Genomic DNA, 12,494 nt, shown 5'->3' with positions numbered 1-12,494 from the left:
TAAAAATATGTCCTCAATAGATAAGATTTATTGAGGTTGTTTAGTGGTGAGAAACTAGGCTGTTCTTAAGTATCAGAGGGGTAGCCATGTTAGTCTGGATCTGTAAAAGTGGCAAAGAGTCCTGTGGCACCTTATAGACTAACAGACATATTGGAGCATAAGCTTTCGTGGGTGAATACCCACTTTGTCGGATGCATCCAACGAAGTGGGTATTCACCCACGAAAGCTTATGCTCCAATACGTCTGTTAGTCTAGGCTGTTCTTGTGTTTTATTGTCATACTTTTGACTCTGGTTACAGTTTTGTTATAAAAGCAGAATATTTTCATTTGAGCTGGGTCTAGTTCCCCTCCCACCCAGGGCCAATAAAGCATTTTAAGGGGGAATGTAGATGGAAAAAGTATCAAATGGGGCAAGAGTAATATAATTTCTACCCCAAAGCCTTCCTGGTGTGATTTATAGTTACCTATTTTGAGGTGGGATTGAGAACAAAACTGGTGAAATCCTAGTGTCTCTTCTAATAAATGGGACATCCACAGACTTATTCCCAATGACAGGTAATGAGATACTGTGAATGAATAAAACATGACAGGGAAAATGTAGCTATCATTATAACCTCAAATTTTGTGGTGGGTCATGTTGTTTTCTGTAGGGAAGCTATATCTCTTCTTGGTGTATTAATGAGCTATTTGTATCAGGCTCCCAGTTAGATTGATATTGTTATAGGACAGGGCTGAATTTATTATCAATCCTTATCTCAGAACTTTACAAAAGTTCAAGTCTTTTAAATTTCATATTGATAGTAACTGATATTACATTATGTGACTGTTACACTATAGCAACTGTAAGACAAAGTGTAAAAGTGAGAATTTAATTGCATTTAATATAAACATGAGTTTTACATTAAATCCCTGTATTGTTAAAGCAACGTCTGTGGCCATGTTGCCATTTGTTCAGATAATGGCTTTGTTTCAACCCTCTAGTCAGTATAAAGTTAGACGTTCTCTCCTTCATCTGTGATTATGCTTTTCTATTTGTACAGGATAGTATGTGTTGTTTTAGAGACAAGAAAGAGTCTAATCACTAGACTTGTAATGCCAGACTGTACAGCAGACATTTTTCTTTTTTTTATGGGAAATTGGATCTCCAATTTATTTGGAGAATAGTAGAATAGGGCAAATGTATTAGCAATGGATTAAAAAAAACGTCAAACGCTCTTAGAGAACAGAAAGCTTAATAGTTAAACTATATTAGAAAACCTTTGCCCTGTTTGTGAAAAAAATTTGAATTTCAATTGGCACAGTAGTTAAGAATGAAAGATTGTTTAGTGGCATCACAGCCTAAATGCAAAATAGGGAATATTTTTCAAATATTTGACATTTGAGCAGTGAATAATGGCAAAGGCATAATTTGACTATAGAACAAAAACCTGATCATGTAAGTGTTGCACTGACAAATCAGTCTCTTTTGTATATCTTATCTATACATGTACAGTACTTTTGGAGAAATGAAGAAAAATAGCAGCTTGGAGACTAATTTACATTGGACCACTGCATTTATTAAACAGGAGGTGGCGCAGGCTGCTTTGCTCTGGTTATTGATAATGTGTAATCATAGAGGCTTGAAAGAAAGGTTCTTACATTTTTCTGTTTTTTGTTTGTTTGTTTTTTTTTAACTAAAGGCCACACAAATAAACTCTCTTAAAATGGCTACAGACTTGGACGGTATCTTCACATATTGTGAAATGGAATAATTTTTGTTCTGATGAGAACATGAATAGTCTATTGACATGCTTTGTGGTCACCATATATGAAATCTGAAATGATTTTACCTGAGAGTGGAACACTTAGAATGGTTGAATGTGATTGTCAAGACCTATTCAATAGTTCTTCTCATTTATTATTGAAAATATAAGTAATGTAGGCTTCACTTCTGCAGCCAAATTCTTTTTGCCAGCAGACTTTATTTCTTCTTTTTCTTTAGGGTAGAACATCTGGCAGCAAGGAGATAAAAAGAAAACATGATTTTCTTGGGATATGATATCATAGAGCAGGAGAGCCAGAGCCAACTGTATTGTTTTAGTAAGTTGGGACAGTGACAGGGATGGAAGGATTACATCTTATATCTCCTAGTCTTACATATAAAGTCACTGTTCCTAACAGAAGGGTTCTTCAGTTTTCAGCAACCATTTAACAAAACTCTCTCTTGCTTTTGGAAACATTTCAGTATATATTTTCTTTAACAGGTTCAGTGGTACTCACTATAATACATGACACTGGTCACTAATTTGATAATCATTTGTAGTAAATGCTTTCCTTCGTTCCTCAGTAATTCACCTACAAAAATACATATTTTTTCTTTAATATTTTTTTGGAGCCAGTTGACAAGCTGTTGAAAATACATGGGGTCAGAAGAAATAAAATCTTTAAATTCAGCACTTATTGATTTGCCGTCTTATATAACTCAGCTAGGATGTCAAAATTATTTTAAAAACATGATGCCTTAATTGTTTGTAATTAAAAAATGTCTAATTAAAACTTCAAAGGAAACATATTTTCTTCTAAATTGCGATTTATTTTTGTTACTAAACTATGTTTAATTTGCTACAAAATAGTGTTATGCTTTTGAGAATCCTACCTATTACATATATTGTGTCAGCACAAATATTTAATTCATTTTCTGTGGTGTTAAATATTAATATCCACACTTAAAAATACAAATAGCTGTTTTATAGATTATTGTATCTGTGTTCTTTATATTGTAAAACACAGTATTTCCCAATCAGGATAGAAACTGTCATGTAGCAGGTATGTTAATAGAGATATCTATACGTCTCATGACATTATCAAGCAGTCTTTTCTGTGTCAGTCTATTTTTGATAAATATTTGGAGGTAAATTCATCCTTTTGTGCAATCCTACTGACTTCAGTGGAGTTACACCTGGGATTAACTTGTCCTTGTTTATTTCTAAAGTTGAATATTTCACAGTAGAAAAACTTATCTAACTTGAAAAATCTTTAAATGAGTCTTTTGGAGTTGTAAAATTTCAATGTCTGTTTTAATATTTTTAATGCTACTGTTCTGTATTACTAACTTTATTTTTAAACCAGATCATATTACTTCATGTTCTAGAGTGCAGATTATTTGCAAATATCCAAGGGCCAAATTCTCTGTTGAGCAAGCAATACTGTTCAATAAAAGTTTTTTTTATTCAGTTTTAAGGATCACAGATTTTGTCCCTAAATATTTACAATCCTTATCTATATCTGATTCAGTATTAGTTTTTGAATTATTTGCTTTATGCTTGTCATTTAGTGTCATATATAGAGGCATTCTCCAGCCAAGCTGCCACGGGTGGTGGGGGACCCACATTGTCCCAGACCACTGTGGGTGGCAAGGGACCCTTGTAGCTCACTGCCACCGTGGGCGGCATGGGGTATCCTGGAGCTCTGGGCTGCTGCGGCGGAGGGGTTCCCCGCAGCTCCTTGTTGTTGTGGGCACTGGGGGGTCTCTGAGTTGCTGCGGGCGGGGAGGAGTCCCGGAGCTCCCGGCTGCCATGGGCAGCAAGTCCCTTGCAGCTCCGAGATACAGGGGCAGGGGGACCCTGGAGCTCTGAACCCCCATGGGTGATGGGGTGCCCCAGAGATTCCAGCCGGCCTGCAGCTGCCCAGTGGCTCCCCATTTTGTCATGGATATTTTTAGTAAATATCAAGAACAGCTCATGGCTTCTGTGAATTTTTCTTTATTGCCTGTGACCTGTCTGTGACTTTTACTAAAAATATCCATAACAAAAGCTTAGCCTTATTCATGGCTCTTGAATTTTCCGGGTCCATGCCATGAAATTTGGAATCTGGAAGTTCTAGTACCTATGTCTGTGGCTCTCGGGCAGCCCTAGTCTGTGGACTGCTCCAGGCTCAGGACCCCAAGGCTTCCAGACTCCAGTGCTGTAGTTTGCTCCTGTTCTTTTCCCAAACATTACAGGATTCAAGAGGTGGGCTTTATAATCTAGTTCTGCTACGTTTGGGACCTTTCACACTGGCTCATTTGTATATACTATGCATCCTTCTTGGAGATGCTGTTGGCTTAATGACAACAGCTAAAATACAAGCATTTTACATTTATATTTTGAAATAAGAGGAAGTTTCTGTTAAAATGGCGTGGGGAGACGAGTAGGTACAATGGCTAAATACTGCAGTTTTTACTCAGTCCTTATGCAGCCAGAGCTCCCAGTGATATGGTGACATATTTTGGTCCTATTACCTTTTTGATAATTTTGCATGGCTAATACAAGACATTTACATGCGGACATATTTCTGGCAAGTGCTAAATCAAAATGCAACCTGAAAATTCTGCAAGAAAGCAAAACTGTAGCCTAAAGATGGCCATCATTTAGGTAACAAATTTTAATATGACAAAACAGAAGTAATTTATATTTCACAGTGTACAAAAGCAAGGGAGGCAAAACAGGTGTTTTAAAAACAAGTGACTTAGGGATGACTGAAAAGCTTTCCAAACAGTTTTCTTAGTAGAATGATTTGGAAAAGAGGAAGGAGGATGGGAATGTCTACTTTCCTATGCAAAAACTGAATGAAGAAAAATAATTTCATTTAGCCTAAATTTGGGAAGTAAAGTATTAAATAAGGACAAGAGAAGATAGAGAAAATTATTTTTGAGGGAGCATACTCTGCATCATTCCACTTCAGGTGACTAACAGCATCTCACTTGAAGTTCTGACTTTGCATGAGGTATTAGGATTAATGAAGCTGATAAACTGATAGTCATTTTTGTGTTTTTCAGTGACTTTAATTTGAATGTTATGTAAAAGGACAATTCTTAAATTTTCATTTAACTATCAGGAATATCAACAGCACAATCTTAAATAATTTTGGTGAATTAAACTAAAGATGCAAACTAAACTAAGCCAGTTATGAAATAATGGAAATGGTAAAAAAAAGGTAAGAATAGTCCTAGAAAGTTTTCTTCCTGTTTAACGTTTAGCGGCTTAGCTTTGGCTTATGGTGCAGCCATGTCAATATATTATAACTTCTGTAATTTATGCTGAAACTAACGTCTTCCGAACCACAACCCTGGCCATATGTGCTCAAGTTTAAATGACTGAGGGGAAAAGGGAGGGGAAATAGCAGAAGTTCATTAACCATATGTTTTATGTGACTTTTGGAGTGCATGAAAGAAAAGGCATGTGTTATGCCCAAGTTACAACTCTGCACAAGCTGACACCTGTCCCCAAGATGCTGCGAAAAACTATGCTGGTAACATTTATTGCATCAAAAAGAGAATAATTTAGGTGTACATGTATTCATATCCCATGCTGCATGCCAAATGCATACGTACAAGATATGAAGTCCCTTTAGAACAGTCAACATGAACCACACTGAGGACTTGCATGAGGATCTGTAGCATCCTTGCCTTGTCCTCAAAAAAGCAGGTACTTGGCACAGCGAATCCTAAATAATTAGTGGAAGTGTTGTGGCAGTGGTGGGTTTTCTTGTAATTTTGACACATTTGCCTCCTGCAATTTTCACATTTGTGCCTACTTCTTTCATATGTGACATATGTGATTGTTTAGCCACCTAACTGCTGCATCATTGAATCTAGCAAGGTGTTGTAGGCCACCCTCCAATCGAGTAATTGTGCATTCCTCCTTCATGTTTGACTGTCTGAATTGCTGCCCTGCAGTAATACTGTGAAGATTGGGCTAAGCCAAATTTCTGCAATGTGGCAACCACTTTAGCCAGTCAGCAGCCATAGTTATTGGTAGGTCATAAGTATATAAGTTTAAAATGAGAGGAGCTAGAACGGATCCTTGTGGGAATCATTTACAGAGACACTTAAGCTAACTAACTTTGTCTCCACCTTGCAAGATGAAGCCCTGATTCCTTATAATTTCCATGATGAACCGTGGTATGGCCTTATAGGGAATAGTCTGCAACAATTTGGCTTTCAGCTCTACATGCCAGACAATATGATATGTGGCTGACAGATCCATCAGAATGGTGCCAACTTTCTTGCCCTTCTTGAAGGCATCTCTGATGTCTTGTGCTAGACATATGACTTGACCTTGGGTACACCATCCTTATCCTAAAGCCAGCCTGAACAAAAGGGCAATTTTATGGTGCAATAACCTTGTTGATGTGCATCAGAATGTCTCTCCATAAACTTGTATGTGGCAAAAGGAGAGCAATGGGGTGGTAGCTCTTGGGATCTTTGAGTAGCTTTCTTGGCTTTGGAATGGCTGTGACCTTTTTCCTGCACCAGATTTTTGGAATGCAGCTGTCCTGGAGCCATCAGCTGAGGAACTGAAGCAGCCAGCAAACTAGTGCAAACTGAATCTATTATTTACACTTTCCCAACCTTTTCAAATATGTAAATTGAATTTTTCAGATCTTAATATCTCTTATGTTTTTACAAAACATGGATAACTTCAGATGTAAAAATAATACTGCTGTGATTGTGCAGCCGTTTCTTTTAGAACCATAACAATATTTCAGAATTGCATCAAGACTGGATTTCCTTGTTAATGCATTTAAGGAGCTGAGATGTGTGTACATGGTTCTTATTGAAATCAGTAGGAGCTAAGTACATGCATTAGAAGGCATCCTAATTTAAAAGGGTCCTACATTTCATTCTGTAGGAGAAATATGATCCTACTTGAAAGGAAAACTTTTGGATCTGAAGAAAACTCATTAGACCTGAGTTTCCACTCAGTTGCACTATCTTTATGCCTGTATAAATCCATTCAGGTCAATAAAGTTTCTCTGGAGTAGATCTGGTGAAATAGTGAAGAAACAGGCCCATTATTTACTGAGAATGGCCATTTCCTTAGTGGGAAGTGAACCAAAGAGGCCTAGAGTGATTATACCTTTATCCAGGGATTTATCACTTTGCTGCTTAAGTAGCATAAGCAGTGTCATTGTTTTACAGAGCTACCTGAAAATGTGGAGAAAAATACATAGACTATTTGTAGTCATTTTCACCATTGGTAATAAATGAAGCCAACAGAGAGCAATAATGAAGCTTAAAAGCAAAAATAAAGGAGTAGCATAAAAGACAAAGACCTATACAAAAATTGGCAACGTGCAAATAAGTATGCTATCAATTTTTAATGTGTGCTGACAAAGAGAAACCAAACAGATGAAAGTTGTGACTATGACTTAAAGGACTGAATAACTGACACCAAACTAGGAGAAGAGTCAAAATAAAATTGGATAGTTATATAATAGTGGATACAGTTCACACAATGCAGAGTGGAACCTAGAAGAACTCAGCTGATGCAGTAGTTAAGAGCCGAGTATTGTGGCTCAGCTAAATCTGTGCAAAACCCTTAAAGGATAGTTCCTATATTTCTTTCCTTCCACCATCTAGCTTTTTTCTAACCTTCATTCTTTCCCATTTCTTTCTCTTTACTTAGGCTGCCTTTTAAACTCTCCACAGTGGCCAGGATTCCTGTATTTTATCCCTGTTAAGGCACAGTGGGAATTTTTTTTTTGTTTTGAGCTGCTTTCGCCTCTTTCAGTTCCCATTTTTTGTTTTTGTTTTTAATTTTCTCCCTCTTTTCTTTGTCCTTCAAAACTTTTAGTGTCTTGCCTTTTCCTTTTTATACTCAGCATTTTTCACGTGGGACAAACCTGATAGAGTTGACTGGATGATGACAATTCCAATTTGAGGTTCTGAAATTTTTTTCGTCTGGGCAAAAATTACATTGGGGGAGAAAACTAGTAAAGCCTCTCCTATGATAGTGCTTGGGGTGTGCTATAGACCTCCGGGATCTAATTTGGATATGGATAGAGCCCTTTTTAATGTCTTTAATAAAGTAAATACTAATGGAAACTGTGTGATCATGGGAGACTTTAACTTCCCAGATATAGACTGGAGGACCAGTGCTAGTAATAATAATAGGGCTCAGATTTTCCTAGATGCGATAGCTGATGGATTCCTTCATCAAGTAGTTGCTGAACCGACTAGAGGGGATGCCATTTTAGATTTAATTTTGGTGAGTAGTGAGGACCTCATAGAAGAAATGGTTGTAGGGGACAATCTTGGCTCAAGTGATCATGAGCTAATTCAGTTCAAACTAAATGGAAGGATTAACAAAAATAAATCTGCAACTAAGGTTTTTGATTTCAAAAGGGCTGACTTTCAAAAATTAAGGAAATTAGTTAGGGAAGTGGATTGGACTGAAGAACTTATGGATCTAAAGGTAGAGGAGGCCTGGTATTACTTTAAATCAAAGCTGCAGAAGCTATCGGAAGCCTGTATCCCAAGAAAGGGGAAAAAATTCATAGGAAGGAGTTGTAGACCAAGCTGGATGAGCAAGCATCTTAGAGAGGTGATTAAGAAGAAGCAGAAAGCATACAGGGAGTGGAAGATGGGAGGGATCAGCAAGGAAAGCTACCTAATTGAGGTCAGAACATGTAGGGATAAAGTGAGACAGGCTAAAAGTCGAGTAGAGTTGGACCTTGCAAAGGGAATTAAAACCAATAGTAAAAGGTTCTATAGCCATATAAATAAGAAGAAAACTAAGAAAGAAGAAGTGGGGCCGCTTAACACTAAGGATGGAGTGGAGGTTAAAGATAATCTAGGCATGGCCCAATATCTAAACAAATACTTTGCCTCAGTCTTTAATAAGGCTAAAGAGGATCTTAGGGATAATGGTAGCATGACAAATGGGAATGAGGATATAGAGGTAGATATTACCATATCTGAGGTAGAAGCGAAACTGAAACAGCTTAATGGGACTAAATCGGGGGGCCCAGATAATATCCATTCAAGAATATTAAAAGAATTGGCACCTGAAATTGCAAGCCCATTAGCAAGAATTTTTAATGAATCTGTAAACTCAGGAGTAGTACCGAATGATTGGAGAATTGCTAATATAGTTCCTATTTTTAAGAAAGGAAAAAAAAGTGATCCGGGTAACTACAGGCCAGTTAGTTTGACATCTGTAGTATGCAAGGTCCTGGAAAAAATTTTGAAGGAGAAATTAGTTAAGGACATTGAAGTCAATGGTAAATGGGACAAAATACAACATCGTTTTACAAAAGGTAGATCGTGCCAAACCAACCTAATCTCCATTTTTGAAAAGGTAACAGATTTTTTAGATAAAGGGAATGCAGTGGATCTAATTTACCTAGATTTCAGTAAGGCATTTGATACCGTGCCACATGGGGAATTAGTAGTTAAATTGGAGAAGATGGGGATCAATATGAACATCAAAAGGTGGATAAGGAATTGGATAAAGGGGAGACTGCAACGGGTCCTACTGAAAAGCGAACTGTCAGGTTGGAGGGAGGTTACCAGTGGAGTTCCTCAGGGATCGGTTTTGGGACCAATCTTATTTAATCTTTTTATTACTGACCTTGGCACAAAAAGTGGGAGTGTGCTAATAAAGTTTGCAGATGATACAAAGCTGGGAGGTATTGCCAATTCGGAGAAGGATCGGGATATTATACAGGAGGATCTGGATGACCTTGTAAACTGGAGTAATAGTAATAGGATGAAATTTAATAGTGAGAAGTGTAAGGTTATGCATTTAGGGATTAATAACAAGATTTTAGTTATAAGCTAGAGACGCATCAGTTAGAAGTAACGGAAGAGGAGAAGGACCTTGGAGTATTGGTTGATCATAGGATGACTATGAGCTGCCAATGTGATAAGGCTGTGAAAAAAGCTAATGCGGTTTTGGGATGCATCAGGGGAGGCATTTCCAGTAAGGATAAGGAGGTTTTAGTACCGTTATACAAGGCACTGGTGAGACCTCACCTAGAATACTGTGTGCAGTTCTGGTCTCCCATGTTTAAAAAGGATGAATTCAAGCTGGAGCAGGTACAGAGAAGGGCTACTAGGATGATCCGAGGAATGGAAAACTTGTCTTATGAAAGGAGACTTAAGGAGCTTGGCTTGTTTAGCCTAACTAAAAGAAGGTTGAGGGGAGATATGATTGCTCTCCATAAATATATCAGAGGGATAAATACAGGAGAGGGAGAGGAATTATTTCAGCTCAGCACCAATGTGGACACAAGAACAAATGGGTATAAACTGGCCACCAGGAAGTTTAGACTTGAAATCAGACGAAGGTTTCTAACCATCAGAGGAGTGAAGTTTTAGAATAGCCTTCCAAGGGAAGCAGTGGGGGCAAAAGATCTATCTGGTTTTAAGATTCTACTTGATAAGTTTATGGAGGAGATGGTATGATGGGATAATGGGATTTTGGTAAGTAATTGATCTTTAAATATTCAGGGTAAATAGGCCAAATCCCCTGAGATGGGATATTAGATGGATGGGATCTGAGTTAGCCAGGAAAGAATTTTCTGTAGTATGTGGCTGGTGAATCTTGCCCATATGCTCAGGGTTTAGCTGATTGCCATATTTGGGGTTGGGAAGGAATTTTCCTCCAGGGCAGATTGGAGAGGCCCTGGAGGTTTTTCGCCTTCCTCTGTAGCATGGGGCATGGTTGACTTGAGGGAGGCTTCTCTGCTGCTTGAAGTCTTTGAACTATGATTTAAGGACTTCAATAGCTCAGACATGGGTGAGGTTTTTCACAGGAGTGGGTGGGTGAGATTCTGTGGCCTGCGCTGTGCAGGAGGTCAGACTAGATGATCAGAATGGTCCCTTCTGACCTTAGTATCTATGAATCTATAAAGAATGCAAACAAAATCATGCACGTCTGGCTAGCGCCTGATGATAAGAGAGTGGAATATGGGAGACCAGACTCATGTCCCCGCTTTGCCTGATTCAGAGTAGAGATTTTCATCCCACATCACTCCAAATCAGGCAGAGCAGGACTTGAACCCAGTTGTAGAGTGTCTGTCTCTTTCTCCTCTCCGTCAACCCTCCCTCTCCCAAAACACATTCGTGCTGAAAGTTTAAAGGAAACCATCACATCTCCAGTAAATTATTTGGCTTTGATGAAATAGCATATTTTGACAAAACAATATTTCTGACCAACTCTAAAACCATGCTCAGACTTGGGCTGTACAAGTTTTAATTTTCTCATCCATGGTTTTGTTTTGGGCCTATTTCCACCTTTTTGAGAATATATTTGTTAAAAGAGCAGTAGTCATAGCAGGTCTTACTGTCTCTGTTGTGCTGTGTGCTAACAGAGCATGGTACTTCCACTACTTCTTATGTGCTCTTTCTATACTGCTTGCCAGAGGAGCAGCGTTAGATGCTGCAAGGAGCATGGGCTATGCTTGGAACGAACTTATTTCTGAATGATTATCTGAATAGACTGTAAAATATTTTCTTCTGTCTTAATAAAAATGCAAATATTCTGTGTATGTTGGGGTTGGGGGAGACATCTTTTTAAATTTTGAATTTGATCTGTGGTAAATAGACTTCTTTGCAGATCTGCTGAAATACCTAGAATATTTTCGATGAACAGAGCTATAAATAGGAGTGGCTCTGCCGATGAGGAAATTTTAGTATTATCATAGCAACAGCACATTAACTAGCTGTTGTTCTATAGTCTTCTGCTACTTTTTTTTAAAAAATAAATCTCCAACTATATATCAGCCAGATTCTCTTTTTGGATGTTTACATGTTGTTCTTATTGAAGCCAGTGGGTGTCTGCACATTCCAGAGCAGAATCGGGACCAAAATAATTTGTGTGATTTTTCTTCTATTTATATTTATCAAATTATTAATATCTAACTAGTTGTAGAAAAGGCAAAACTATATTAATTCAATAGTTACTAATATGAACAATAAATAACTAAATACCATAAGAATTAATTTGATACTTTTACCTTATCAAACATACAACAGCAGTGCAAGATATTATCATTTGTTAAGTGCTCTAAAGATATGTATTTTATTTACTCATGTAGGCTGGCAGTTGGGACCCTGTGAAAAGTAACCGAATGTGATGATGATTTGTAGAAAGAAAAAATTACTAGGTAAGTGATCTGTTTTGTGTGTGTGTATAGGAGATTATGTATGTGTTGTGACAAAGTTCCTGCTCTACCTTGGCGGATCTTGCGCTTATTGGCGGATTTGCTCGTCTCGGAGCTTCACGGCAGCCCTCAGCTTGGCCATTTTTCTGAACCCACAATCCAGGTCGACTCCTCGTGTGTCTGACCAGGAGTTGGGAGGATTTGGGGGGAACCCGGGTCCGCCCTCTACTCCGGGTTCCAGCCCAGGGCCCTGTGGCACGCAGCTGTCTAGAGTGCCTCCTGGAACAGCTGTGCGACAGCTACAAGTCCCTTGGGCTACTTCCCCATGGCCTCCTCCCAACACCTTCTTTGTCCTCACCATGGGACCTTCCCCCTGGTGTCTGATACTGCTTGTACACCTCAGTCCTCCAACAGTCCGCATTCTCACTCTCAGCTCCTAGGGCCTGTTGCTCCCAGCTCCTCACACGCACACCACAAACTGAAGTGAGCTCCTTTTTAAAACCCAGGTGCCCTGATTAGCCTGCCTTAATTAATTCTAGCAGCTTCTTGATTGGCTGCAGTTATTCTAATCAGCCTGTCTTAAT

General features: G+C 38.4%; 1 long non-coding RNA gene across 1 annotated transcript in view; it reads left to right on the top strand.

Annotated features, from left to right (window-relative positions):
* LOC119862611 overlaps positions 1-12,014 on the top strand; it is a 53,439-nt gene extending 41,425 nt beyond the window's left edge. The window contains exons 5-6 of the long non-coding RNA XR_006274952.1: positions 1,982-2,079; positions 11,845-12,014. This is a non-coding gene — a long non-coding RNA (uncharacterized LOC119862611). The remainder of the gene's footprint in view (positions 1-1,981; positions 2,080-11,844) is intronic.
* The last annotated feature ends 480 nt before the right edge of the window (positions 12,015-12,494 follow it).

This window comes from Dermochelys coriacea, chromosome 10 (assembly GCF_009764565.3).
Source record: "Dermochelys coriacea isolate rDerCor1 chromosome 10, rDerCor1.pri.v4, whole genome shotgun sequence".
NCBI lineage: Eukaryota > Metazoa > Chordata > Testudines > Dermochelyidae > Dermochelys > Dermochelys coriacea.
Note: the sequence above shows the minus strand (reverse complement) of the source record. Positions and strands in the feature narration are given on the sequence as shown.